At 40.4% G+C, this 14,792-nt stretch overlaps 1 protein-coding gene across 5 annotated transcripts in view; it reads right to left on the bottom strand.

Annotated features, from left to right (window-relative positions):
- znf609b (zinc finger protein 609b) overlaps positions 1 to 4,820 on the bottom strand; it is a 75,801-nt gene extending 70,981 nt beyond the window's left edge. For 4 of the 5 annotated variants that reach the window (XM_027281178.1, XM_027281180.1, XM_027281179.1 and 1 more), the window contains exon 1: positions 4,349 to 4,820. The gene's annotated coding sequence lies outside the window, so the exon portion shown is untranslated. The remainder of the gene's footprint in view (positions 1 to 4,348) is intronic. The other variant, XM_010732800.3, reaches the window with a different exon arrangement.
- Positions 4,821 to 14,792: the final 9,972 nt, after the last annotated feature.

The raw sequence follows: 14,792 nt of genomic DNA, 5'->3' as shown, positions 1-14,792 counted from the left end.
GGTTGTGTATGTAAAGCTGTTTGTCTGCACTCCCAAGATGTTGGACCTTGAGCTCCCCACCAGCTCTTAAACAAACCCATCCCCCATCACTTAGGCAGCGCCACTTCAAATAAATTTCAACCTTGGGGAAAACGCTGCATGACGTTTTAAACTACAAAAGGTGCTCCATCTCATCTCAACCTACATAATGGCATCAAGTACATCGCAAGGCTTAATATGGACCCCCCCCCATTGCACAAAGGGAATTAAGTAACGCTTCTCATTTTGCCGTGTGTGCTCCATTTCTCTGAGATATGTGTGCATACGGAGGTGGTACACATTGAACATAAAGTAAATGACATCGTGGTACCTTGAAATTAACAGTTATCATTAAGGATAAAGGCTAAATCCTTTCTTACTTTGCCATCAGCTGCTGCGCCATGAGATGACAGGAGCCTTACAAAGCCAACATAATCCCTCTTGTCCTGGACTAATCTGATGCCCCGGACCTCTAAACAAACACTGTTAAATTCTCGTCCTCTACACAGTTCCTTTGATACCCAGCCTGATGTGGTACAGGTTTAAAAAAAGGCAAAACGCTGGTCAACATTCATTGAATACACTTCCACGCTCCACCCCGTTTAAAAACAGTCACATCCCAGCCCATTAGTTATCACAAAAATCTAATTGGTGGAGGAGGAAATGGGACTTTCCTCAAGTGGCCTGCTCTCATGTTCACCTCAGGCTCTCATCCAAGCGTTGGGCAAATTTACACATCCCTGACAACTATAAAATGTCATGTTATTATGCGCAGCTCGCGAGTCTTAAATTTCACTTCCTCTTTTACAATTGATGGCTCTGTCTGATTGTATAAAACGTGTCTGGTGCACTACGACAAGGCTCCTTACACCCTTACAATGATTAGAACAAATTGCTGCTAAAAAAAAACAAGGTAATCAGATTTAAGGTAGTCAACTGGAAACGAAGCAGCGCCGGCTCTCTTAGCCTCACTGTGAGCTGATTCTGAATTTTGCTTGTTAGTGAAAGTAGTACATGTATTAAACAGGAACACGAATCCTCTGACCTCGACAGTATTATGTTACTATCTCTTGTGTTTATTCCAGTACGATGAGAAGAAGTGTCTCAACATAAAACACCCTTAAAATGTATAAAAATCAATGCATAAAAGTCAGTAATGAATCAATACTGACCAAACACTTTTACAGCCTAAGTGAAAGGCTTGAATCATTTATAGGCACCGCTGACAAATTACAGTAGCTCTAGTAAAGTTGATCTCCCCGCCGCTCCGTTGGACGAAAATAGGCTTTTGTGGCCAACTGAGTAAAACGGTGAAATGTCTCAAATGCTTGCACAAAACACACAATTAATTTAATGTTCTTGAGAGCTGTGTACACTACTTCCACCTGAAATCTTTACCAGCTCACAAAGAGTGGCTGCTGCAGCACACTGAAGCAAGCAAACCAACTGCTGTTTCCTACTGACCTCTGTGACAAAGTGTTACAAAACCACAAGTCTGTTGCTATCTAACTGGATGCTGCGCAAAGAACTTGCAACACCCCCTCCCCGCAAAATACTGGATGAGTGCACGGTGCAAATCAGCCATGTTTATTGCATGACATACTGGAACAAAGTGGATTAACAGTACAGCGAAGTACTGCTGCAATTGTATGTGTGTGTGTGGGAGGAAGCCATGTAATATCTTACGACCGTGGTTATGTTAAGGTTTTCCTTTAACTGTGTCACCAGCTCAGAGCTATTGCTACACCCGGACAACGAAGCTGCCAAACTGATATTTTAAATTAACTGCAGCATTAGCCAGGAACGCTTAAGGCTCTTTAGGAACAAGTAAAATGTTTTTCACTTCCAAGTATTCAAAGTTTCTTTGCTCTCTTGGTGATTGGTGCATTTATCTGAACAAATAGCACTGACAGTAGGCGATTAAAGATTTCAGCATTCAACCCGACATCCAAACAAAAAAAAAAACACATCTTAGTGTAGCTCTCACCTTCGTTTAGGGACAACATTAGCCAATGCTTGGGTGGGCAGTACACTCGATAGATATTTGGGCTTTTCCAACAAGATATATTGTAATACAACTTAGTTTATTTACATAAACACACAATGTGCATGGGTGCCGTAGATTTGAAGGATGTTTCTGAAAGGAGGACTAAGATGTAAGGTGATTTTATACTTGTTAGGGTCTGTGATGGCCAAACAAAACCTAGTTTGGTATTTCTGTGCTCCAACTATATATACAACCAAAACCACTGACAGTATAAAGAATAGATATATGTGACGCCACCCGTAGGTTTACATAGAGCTGTTTTGAAGCTCCATGTTGGCTGTCCTGACTTATCCACCTCCTGGCTAGTCCAAACAAATTGGCAAAAACGTGGATCATCATCGGACCTGAGGCGGGCCAAATGATGCCTTTTGTACCAGGCTGTAAACATGTTTATGAAGATTGACTCATTCTGTAGCCAGCTTCAAGAGGAACTGCAGTTTTTGGCACTTGGTTCGCGAAACAAGACAAGATTTGCAACAAGCTTCTCACAGATGTATCAGAATGACTAAAAATTAAATTCTCAAACACAGCTGACTCTTAAATATGTCCGTGTGAGGTAACGCTAAACACTCCCTGACACTAGACGTCCATTTGTTTAGCCCACGCCAGATGGTGGATCTCAAGGGTTGCGCTAGTAAAAACAGAAAGAACGTGTGAACAACCAATTATACATTTGATTAAAGCAGTTGGGAACAATGAAGAGAGCTGTGCGAGAACACCATCCTTGCAAGCTCGCTTAACAAAATAGCGATTTAAAAACCTAATCTCCGTTTTCTTGTTGTCCGGTGATTTTGTCTATGCAAATGTAACAAATTCAACAACACGGCTGTTTAAAGAAAACCTGCAGGAGTGATAAACTTCCAAACCTTCCAGTTTTGTAGTCAAATTGGATATATTTTATCAAATGTTGTTGTTTTTTTGGGGGGGGGGGGCAGTCTTTAATGTGGTACTGTTAGCCTATACTCCCAGGAGCAGCACTGACCACAGGGTAGAGCCCAAAGTGGTCTTGTAAAAAATGTTTTGTGCTTTAATTGCATGACTCATCAAGTCAAGTCAACTTTATTGTCAATGCTGCGATATGTACAGGACATACAGAGGAGTGAAATGTCGTTTCCCTCTTTCTTGTTGTCCGGTGATTTTGTCTATGCAAATGTAACAAATTCAACAGAAAACCTGCAGGGGTGATAAACTTCCGAACCTTCCAGTTTTGTTTATTTACTAGTTTATTGACTATTTTGATACTTTATTATGTATAGTTTGCTCTTATATTTTTGTTCTTGTGTTGTCTATTGTCACTGTGTGTAATGCTGCTGCTGCACTGTAATTTCCCAGCTTGGGATAAATAAAGTCTGTCTGTCTGTCTGTCCCATGCAAACAGCATAAACATGACACATAAAATATAAGTGAAAGATGTAAAATATATACAAACCTAAAAATATATACAAGTTAAAAACACATCTGTGTGGCAATATGGCACAGTACAAACAGAATTAGTATAAATGTAAGTACACATATGGATATATGGCAGTATTCACTAGAAAAATGGAACCAACATGAGCCAGAGACAGGAAAAGTCCCAATTTCTATTTAAAAAAAGGTTTATTATCCCACAAACCACCAGTTTTCTGTTGTTGTTTGGAGACTTTGTTGTAGACACACACACACACACACACACACATTGTTACTGTTACAGTGGCACCACAGTAGCGGAAGTAAAACGCAGGGTTCAAATAGTCACCGTCACAGACTCTCTCACAACCCCCGGATAGTGGTTTTATTTTCGGTTACAGCTCACGGACATCCCCGGGGTCCCCGGTCCCCAGCTTTGGCAACATTTCAGTGGAGGAATTTAGCAGCTTTAGCACTTAAAAAAATATATATTTGAGTGCAAGCAAGCAAGGCATGTGTTTGTTTGTTTGTTTTGTGTATGATTAACACACATATATAACCTCACCTCCTGACCGTTAAATAGCGTTAGTTAGCATTTCTAGGTGCTTTAGCTTCACGTGTTTACACGTTAAGTTTGAAGTTCAAGAAGCTAACGGAGCTAACTTAGCTTCATGTAATGAGCTAATAAGACTTGCTAGCTGAAACAATGAGCTCAGGAGTGCAGTCAGGCTCGGCTCGGTTCGGCTCGGCTCGGTTCGAGCATGCTGTGTTTGGGTTTTTATGGCTCTTCTTCTTTTCTTTTTTTTTTTTGTTGTTGTTGTTGTTGCTGCTGTTGCACGCGAGGCTAACGTTAAACGGCTAACGAGTCAACAATGAGCAGAAAATGTAACTTACCGACTCAGATAGCCACTCCTATTCCAAACCCTCTGTCCATGGTGGTGTGCAGTCCATTAGAAACAAACAAAAACAGTTGAATTATAATAATAAAAAAAAAACTCTTAAAGTACTAGAAACCAAAGAGGCAGCAGCGCACTCCCCCCAAAAGACACCCAACACAAGGAGAGGAGGGGAGGCCAGAGATTCACTGGACTTCTGCCGTCCACAGCGAAAACAACCGGAGGAGTCCGGAGGGCATTTTTATCGGTGCTGTCCCCCCCCTCTCCCCTCTCAGTCACTCTCCGCCACCGCGAACCTTTACTGGCAAATAAATCCCGCACAGTGAATAGCTTCCCATCCAGGTTAATTCCTCCGTTTTCTCCGCGGATGAGCGCCGTGCTGCTGCTTCTTCTCCTTCTCCTTCGTGTGGGAACTGATACAATGTAGCCAACAACCAACAACCAGCAGCGGCAGCGGGAGCCGTTAGGAAACCCAGGATGAGGCGTTCCAGGCGGATTGAACTGCTGTGCTTGGCCTGGGCGAAATACACGGAACTGGATTAGCCGCACTGAGTGGACTGTGATTTAATTTGTTTGTTGTGTCCAACGAGGGGGAATAGCCACCAGCTATAGAACAACTGGTGTGACATGTGTTGGGTTACAGAGACAGGTAGATGATAATCAGGGGAGGTTTTAGAGATTAAACAGACTTTGACCATGTTACTTTATTATATTTTATAGATAGATAGATAGATAGATAGATAGATAGATAGATAGATAGATAGATAGATAGATAGATAGATTTATTTATCCCAAGCTGGGAAATTACAGAATTATATATATTTATATCATCTCTACAAGCATTACCAATACATTCTGTTTCAAAGCTCTCACTGTAATAAACTTATAAAACATCACAAGTGTTTAACTATTATTATAAATCAGCCAAAGGTAGCCAATAAAACAAATATTACCATATGTGGATATGGATAGCAAACCGCCAATTATTTTAGTTAATTAATTAATCAGACTGTTTCTCCATTAATCAGTGAATTGTTTTTGTCTACAGAATATACAGAAAATTGTGTCATCATCGTGTCAGTCAGAAATGTACAATCACTTAAAAAAAGAGAGAGAAAGAGATTTATAATCACATTTCACAGACTGGAATCAAAGACTGTTTTGTAGCTAATAAATAACTCAATAATCAACATTTTTGTCACCTGATTTCTAGTTTATCCGATGCAGATTAACAAGCTATTAATTTTCGCTTCAAATGCTGTGTGGAAAAACCTAATTGTTTGGTGTTTATTTGGTAATAATAAGTTAGAAATGTTGGTAATCCATCCAGAAAACGCTCATAGGTTTCTCACCTTGTAAAACGCCATCTGGTCTGTAGATATAAACATGAACAACTCATCAATAAATGGAGTTTTGAACCTTCGTGGCTGTGAAGTGAAGCCTATGCGGAAGTGCCAAAAACCGCAGTTCCTCCAACGACCACTTGAGGCTGGCTACAGATCGTGTCACCCTCCATGAAAAAATCCATGTTCAAATGTCCAACTTCACAGCAGAAATAAACATGTTTACAGCCTGGTACAAAAAACTGTTTTGGTCTCTATAGCTAATTTCACCGTTTATGACAACTGTCTGAAATCATGGCAGGCAGAGCCACATATTTTGAGCTTCAAAACAACTCTTCGGGTTGACGTCACACATACGCTGTCCATTCTTTACACTGTCAGTGATTTTGTTGAGTTAACAATAAGTGGATTTTGGTCCAGTAAATTAAGTATCATGCTGGAGGAGGATAAACACCTGCCAAAAGGGATTTGTCGCAACCTGGCAACCCGGACATTGTTCATATTAATGACTTACAACTGGTCAAAAAAGCCTTAGAAGATGATTTATTACACATTAATGAGTTATTTACTGCTAAAACACCCAATATAAATGGTGCATTAAAAACAATGAAGCATAATAATCTTACAATGTTTTTGGTTGGAGTTTCTTCTGGTTTATTTTTTGGTAGTGACAGTAGAGAGAGAACTTTGCCCGGGAAACACTGTTTTCAAGGTATTCACTGATGTTCCCATCTTGTCAAATGTGAATCTTTAAATCTTTTAATACTCTAAACACAAACACAAAACAAAACCGTGCCGTGAGGTCGAAACTTGATCTTCACGCTTCGGTGCAAATTGGACGTATTATCTGCGACTATCTCCTTGCCTTGTTCCAGTTTAACTGAACTGAATCTATTAACAAACAATCAGCGGGGAATTTCTCAGCGAGCCAGAACAAAAAAAAAAAAAAAAAAAGATCCCAACAATGAGACTCTTTTAGATATGTTAGGATTCCAACTCTCACAGCACCACGGATAACCTTTCATGTTTACCAGCTTCAAACACCATGAAGGCTTTAAGTCGTTGTCTCTCTCGGCGCTGGTTTCCCAGGCAACAAGAATATGATAATGTTGCCTTTGACATGACAGAAGGAATCATCTCGCTAACAAACAGAGACAACAGGCACAGGGAGGAGGGCTAGGAGAGAGAGAGAGAGAGAGAGAGAGAGAGAGAGAGAGAGAGAGAGGCAGGGGAGGGGGGTGAATTAATGGACTCATTTTCACACAGAGGGAAAAGCAGCAGCAGCTACTCACCATCCTCCATCCATCCTCCATCTTCCTCTATTGCCTTCAATGCATTCCTGCTGGCAGGCACACTCATGCCCTCCCAAGGGAACAGCCAGCCTCCATTGGAAAGCTAAATAACAGTCAGGGGCAAGTGGGAACTGGAGGGGACAGATTTCTGATGATGACTGTCCTTCAAGGCTGAGGCTCCAAACCAAGTACTCTCACCGCTGAGCGTATAGCACCGACCACTAAAACTTGAAATGAACAAGCTGTGTGGACGCCATGTGTTTTCCATCAGTGAGAAAGGGCTAATCAGGCAGCCATGTGGAATCACAGAGGGACTGGCTTGATTCGTGTGATCATCTCTCCATTACTCCATAAAAGAAACTGTAAAGCCTTGAAGCCCATTTAAAAGATTCTTGTGCTTTATACGATCTGTATCGGCTGACAGCGGTGGAGCAGGCTCATAACTTGCAAGGACAGACAACAAAATAGCATACAGTGTTGTAGCATTATTAATAGATTGACATTTCAACATGTCCTTTTATTGTGACTCAATTTGACACAAAGCTTGCTGAAGAATTACTTGTTTTCCCATTTTTTAGCGACGCTAGCACCAGGTATTTACAGACAATAGTCTGTCAATTTGTCCAGTGTCTTAATAATAATAATAACTTTAGTTATATAGCACCTTTAAAAGTCACAAAGTGCTTTATAGAACAGCGGACCCAACAAAAGAAGACCACACAAGTTAAGATCAAGAAATAGACAAATGTAAAACAAAATTAACGTCACAGAAACTGGCAGAGTGATAAAAAGAAACAGTAATAAAAAGTGTAAATATATATAACATGAGGGCATAAAAAGGGAAAAGCTGACATTCAAAGGTAGGGCTCATTAAAGGTAAAAGGTTAATAAGACAACATCACAAAAAGCCAAGTCTGTAAAAATGAGTTCACTGATTCAGCAAGCCTTACTCCACAGGAAGGTCGTTCCAAAGTCGAGGGGTCTCACTATCAGATGGATTGCTGTGAAATTTCATATAGACGTTCATGGGCCCCTCTACGATGAATCTTGAATTATCTGATGACCCACTGACTTTTCCTCTCGTGCCTCCATGAGGCTGACTTGTTTGTTTGATTTGTTGTCTTGAAATGTCTCGACAACTATCGGATGGATTGGTGCGTAATTTGGATAAATTGTAATAATTTTGGTGATCTTTGGTGAACTTTACATCAAGAGCAAAACTAATGATATTCCTACCACAAACCTTAGTTATACATTGTGTTTAGTGCTGGAACTCCCTTCTCCCACACATCCTGAGCTATCTCACTCATTATAACTGTATTAATTACGTCTTATTTTTACAGGAATGTTTGTTCAAATTATTCCTGCCCAGTTGTTTAATGCATTATTATTATTGTTAATGTTAGCAAAGAAAAAGCACATAATTAAGATGGTCAGTATGTTAGCATTTACTATATGAGTGTTTGAATTCAACATTGGAACAAAAATAGTAGTCTACATGACTAAAATCGCACAATACAATGCTCCAGTGAATGAGACAGTATAGATATATAGTAGACAGTATAAGACATGGGCGTAGTCTCTGTGTTGAAAAGCTCAAAGTGTCTTCGCAATCCTGTCTCCACTGAGGCGGGCTGAATGAAGCCTTGGTGCTCAAACAAACCATTTATAATGGGACCTGTCAATCAAAGTGGTCACATTGTTAATTATGGTTAACTTTAAGCTTTAATATAATTTGAACAGGCGAGTTATAGAAAAATTGAGACTGAGTACAGTTGTCATGAACGGGGAAATTAGCTATAGAGACCAAAACAGTTTTTTGTACCAGGCTGTAAACATGTTTATTTCTGCTGTGAAGTTGGACATTTTAACATGGGGACTTATGGAGACTGGCTCGTTCTGTATCCAGGCTCAAGTGGACGTTTGAGGAACTGCAGTTTTTGGTGCTTCCACATTGGCTTCACTTCACAGCCACGGAGGTTAACACTTGGGACAACGCCATAGTCTTGCTATAGGATGTTCAGATGGACCAGAAGAGGACTTTACTTACTGTGTGGATTGATTGTCTGGTTTTAGCCATACAAACGCTGTTTCAGTGCTTAATGGAGTCATGCAGACAACAGCAACATGCATTAAGCTTAAGAGAAATATTTTTTTCTTGAGCAGGCCGAGATCCAAGAATTAATTAGCGATGTCAATAAACAGACAGATCTGGTTCCTTGACTACTCTCTCAGGCATGTGACTTGAATATCACATGAGGCAAAATGAAAAGAGAGCCGAAAAAGCTGGAGATTCACGGGCTATTAAAAATGCATTGGGTTGTCTTTTTAGCACATGATCCATATCCCTCCTTGGACAAAAATGAGATCAAGAATGAAAGTAATGACTTTTTTTTTTAAACTCCATGTTCTAAATGTGTATGAAACATCTTATTTGGGACAAACTGTCATGACCCAATTAGTCAAACAGAAATCATACCACAGTCATGAGGCAAAACATTTCTTTGAATGTAACAGAGAGAAATAAAGATTTATTGTCAGTGTTGTGATAGTACGCTTGCCTCTCTAAATGTGAACAAATATCTCCCCGTCTGTCATGTTATTGCATTTATACAGTCACAAGAACACATTTTGTAAGCCAGTGGCGAAAAAACGAGTTTGCATTTATTGTCTATCATATGGCAATATGCTAATAGTTAATCCAGAGTAATCATGTTATGTATCAGTTACAGTGCTTGCTACTAAGAAAACAGAAGCCTGGAAGGAGCTATTTTACATATTCAAGAGACTAAAGCTTGACAAATCACTATGTTGAGAGCTTTACCCCTCATGACAGGAGAGGCCTTGAAGACAGACTATCATCTGAGACGTCTTCTGTGTGGCGTCATGTGTGCTACAAAACCTCTGTGAAGCAGTGAAGACGCCCTGGTGAGGGGTGGCTTTCTGTGGACAGTCATTATACCCCACCATGAGCCTCTTTCAGGACGGTATTCTATTATTTCAATGGGTGTTTCTGTGGGAAACTGACGCGACCATAATTTTAAATCACGCCGACTGCATTTGTGTTGTTACAGGTACCGTCTCATTCAACGAGGTCAAAAGGTCACGGGCTGAATTGATCGATTATCAGTGGATCTTTAGAAATGGCAGCGAGTGAAAGCCATTTGTGATAGGAAATCCATTTTTAATTGAATTTACGCATCTGCTCTCCCTTTTTGAAGAATGGTTTTCTTGTCAGGCCAGAAGCCGTTTGTAAAGTCACTTTGGTCTTGTTACTGTGCAGACGTACTGTTATTTGCACAGCACAGATTTCCTTTGATCATTTGTGTATATGTATAGAATAGATATTAACCTTTACTGTCGCCCACCTCTCAAGGGCAAACAGGTTGTAGCTCTTCATAAAGAGAGGCGTGTTAGATCTCTTCCTGCTTTTTACTCCCTCTGCCTCGAGGGACAAAAGCTCTCAAAAGTTCATGTGCTTCCCCTCCTCCTCCTCCTCAGATGGGGCCCACCTTGTACTTCTGGACTAACCAAAGCCGAAGAGCCATGACAGACTCTGGAGACGGTACAAAAGCCGGCAGGGAGGGAATTCAGTTCTACTTTTACTCTATAAAGCCCAGTTCCTCCATTAAGGGTTAAGGAAATCGTAGGTAGGAGATGTGTTTTAAGCAGCAGACCTCCAAGAACTGAGAGCTACTGAAGGAATAGTTCAGTGCTTATTCGCTTTGCTGCCAAGAGTTAAATGAAAAGATTGATTCCACTCTTCAAGTCAAGTCAAATTTATTACCAACACTGCTATATGTACAGGACATACAGTGAAATGATGCTTCCCTCATATCCCCGGTGCAAAACAAGCAATAAAAAAAGAGATAAATATAGATAAGATAAAATATATACAGGTGTAAATAGATATGAAAACATATATTAACACGTAAATATAGCAAATATTATGTTTACATTATGTTTGCATGCTGAATATGACAACAACAGTCATCAGCTGTAACAACTGTAACAAAATCCACCTAAAACTAATTGAAACACGTCTTTGTTAGATCCATACAGAAACCAAAGAGTAAAAAAAAAACAAAAAAACGACTGAGCTGTTAAGCCCTATCTGCAGTATTTGTGCTGAGCTAAGCTAACTGGCTACAGATTTAACTCACAAACATGAGAGTCGAAGAAAAGCAGGTAACCGCGTTCCTTTAACTATTCCTTTTAATTGATCTACAGAGCCACAAGGTGCTGATATGTTGTGATAATGAGGGAGCACTGAATACTCCTGAATCAGCCACAATCTGACACTATCCTTTTCTAAATATTTCCTTTGTACAGCTACCTCGGCTCGAGAGGCAGTGTTCTGTGACGCATTATGAGATGGATGAGCCACAAGCCGTTCCCAGGTTGTATTGTTCCCCAGCCTGCCGCCACCTCTTCCAAAGTGCTCCACAGCCTAATTCCTCTTCCAAGCCTGTGGGGATGGGGGGATGGGACCCTGCGCCCTCAGTCCAATCAGTCTCTCAGCAAGCACACAAAGGTCCTGCTGCTTCTACAACTGGAAACTTGGCTTATTGGTGAGGAGGGATACTGCTAGACTGAGTGGAGTCAATTGCATTTAATTTCAATCAGGAAATTTCAGCTGGGTATCTTTCCCAGCCCAAATGATGAATAAATATATTACCTCTTTATGTCAAATTTAATTTAAAACCATAGCTAACTGGATGAAAGTTGGATGGTGGCAGGAATTTTAACTGGTGTACTTACTGGTGCACAAAATTGGAAATTGTCTGTCTGTCCCCAATCCGCTGGCGTCATTAACAGCAGGATGGTTGATTTATGTTGTTGCAGAACAAGCCTCAGGCACAATGACCGAGCATAGAAACACCAATGATAATAAGTTGCCCTGATTTAAAAAGCAACAGTTCGACATTTTAGGGAAGATGCTTCTTCGGAAACACTGACACCACTCTCTTAAATATGAAGTTTAGTTAGCTTAGCTGGGAAACAGAGGTATGCAAGTAGCAGATCGATGTCCAAAGGTAACAAAATATCATACTAGCACACCTAAAGCTCACTAACTCACTGTTATGTCTTGTTTAGTATGTTAGTTTTATGACATTAGGTACTGCCCCATTTGTTGGCTTTGAGACTTCAGAAAGTCAGTGTGCCTGAACAAAGAATACTCACAGCACATAATCCCCCATAAAATGGAAAATTGGCTTTTTTACTCTTGGATTTTTGTACAGATTAAAGAACTTAAATATAATGCATTAATTTGTGAGGTTTAGACGTGCAGGTGTAGTGGGTTTTATTACCTTTTGACAAAGAAAGGCTGGCTGTTACCATCTTTTTCCAGTCTCTGTGCTAAGGTAAGATAATTGGCTACTGTTTATAGTCTTCTAAGACTAAACTGGTATCACAGCATCTTGGACGTTATCTTCTAATGTAATCCAGGTCATGCGTTGTTGACTAGGACGCCTCTAAATGCTGGAGCTCAGAGAGTTGTTGTTCTTGAAGGGGATATGTTCTTCCTACACAAGTTACAGGAGTTGGAAGGCCGTCTTGATGGTCAGCTTGAAGTGGTTCACTTCAAACTAGACCTCACTTGCAGTTGTCATGTTTACTGACAAACTGTCCAGTGCCCTGAGGATATTAGAAACTACTATCTGTAGCTCAGATAGCACCTAGAGCATTTCTTCCACACATGAGCACATCACATCTTCTGTGCATGAAAAACCAACAGCACATGATCTTATGGTTTTATCTAAAGAGGCTTAGTAAAAAAAAAAGATGCGTGCGCTTAATTGTTCAGCATTACAGCACAGAGCTTTTGTTTATGTTAACTTAAATGTCTGTTCTGATACTAAGAAATGCCCCTGATCTGTATGACAGAAGAAAAGGCCACCCACAGGGCAAGTAGCTGTCGCTGTTGATTCACTGGTGGTTGAATTTAGTAAATTCTTAAGCAACCTCTCACAAAAAAAACAAAAAAAAAAAAAAACCCTCCACCTTCCATGGAGAAACTTTACAAAAGAGTCTTCTTAGATTCTCTGGGTGGGAGATTACTGGGAGGGCTGGTGCAATTATGCGTTCTCATGCTGAATGGAGTGGAGCAGAGAGTTGTAGCTAATCTGCAACTCAAACAAGAGTAAATCTAAGCTAATCAACAGCGAATTACAATGCCAGGCTCAGGCAAAAACATAACAACTGGAGATGGGTGTGTGTGTGTGTGTGCTGGTGATTCATGCTATGCTTTTTAAAACCATGGTGAAATACGCCCTTGGGCAAGAAACAGCTTAGTCAAAGAAGCACTCAACACATTTGGAAGGAAATAAACACACAGAGATGTAAGAACAGGTAAAACGTTGAGACACAGAAATGCATCGCACTGGCAGAATATCAATCAAAGCCTGTCACAGCACTGAATCGGGAAAGACTTCATAAAAAAAAGTGTAAAAAAAACAACAACTGGTGTTTAGGTGAAAGCATAAATAAATGATTTCAGAGGAAGACGTCTGTGCATGTCAGGCTCCTGAAGAAACTGCTGGAGATTTGGCATCCGTACTCTGTAAGGAAGTGAAGATGCCGACTTTATGAACCCGCCCGCCATGAAAGCCATGATAACCTTTGTTTAAAACCTGTTTCTTACGAGTACGTTTTCCATGAGTAAATACCTGGTCACGGCAATTTACACGAGTGAGCGTAGCTCTGTAAAAGCTTCATTGTTCCGATTCAAAAGCAGCAAAAAGTGATTCAACACGGTCAACAGTGCGAAAAATCTGCAGTAATCCTGCATGATCTTATCTTAATACGGTAACTTAAGTTAATACAACACTTCTGAATGTGCAATCATGTTGAAGCATCTTTGTGATTTAACAAGAGTGGAATTAATAGCTGAGAGGGGCAATAAGTTGCACACATATATGTTAGAAACCATTTCAAGTTATAATCTCTGGGTTTGATTTTCATTTTACCAAAACTAATTCTTGATGCTCGTCCTGGCATTAATTCTGCTATAGCCTTTACATTAATGTACACGAGTTACTTCTCTGCATGGCAGCTTGTATTGTCAGTGGTAGAGTCTGCCACTCCTGCTCTGAGTTGTAATGGCATGCAGAGATTCAAAGGAAAGGAATGCATGCACAAACTTTGGAAGATAAAGGCCAGTGCATGATGAGTACATAATCAATTTGTGTGTGTATGTATGTGGGATTTTAGGTTTTCTTTTTAGGGTTTTTAGCTATACCTATACAGAAATACACACACACACAAAGGGCTCATAGACCCTATGATAGATAGATGGTGGAGTGATGGGCAGCCATGGGAACAGTTAGGTGTTCGGTACCTTGCTCTGTACTTGATCTGGCACTTCTCCAGCTACCAGTCCACCCTCCATACTTTTGCTCTATGTTGGACTTGAACCGTGAACCTTTAATATCAAAACCACACAGCGTCAGACTAGTTTAAAACTCTTTTGGTGGTGAGCACAGACACAGGTCAGATAATTTCATCCAAAAAAAGCTCAGGGGGGGTTTCTGAACATGATGCTTCAGGAGACGAGATTAAATGTCATCCAAGAAGTCCAGGTCGAATAATAAGTCCACCAGTCTGAGGGTGGTTTATCCTCCTTTGAGGCAGAATTTTACAACACAGAAAAGTTTTTTATGGCGTCAATAATTCTCTCCTCCCACACGGTGCTTGCGAGGTAAACAACAGAATTAGCACAATGCTAAAGTTTAGACGCTACAGTATGGAAAGTGCACATGCATGTGTTTGGTTATCTAAACAGTGAGTTGCTGGGGGGATTGTT

Source organism: Larimichthys crocea, chromosome VIII (assembly GCF_000972845.2).
Source record: "Larimichthys crocea isolate SSNF chromosome VIII, L_crocea_2.0, whole genome shotgun sequence".
Classification (NCBI taxonomy): Eukaryota; Metazoa; Chordata; class Actinopteri; family Sciaenidae; genus Larimichthys; species Larimichthys crocea.
This window is presented reverse-complemented; position numbering and strand designations above follow the sequence as displayed.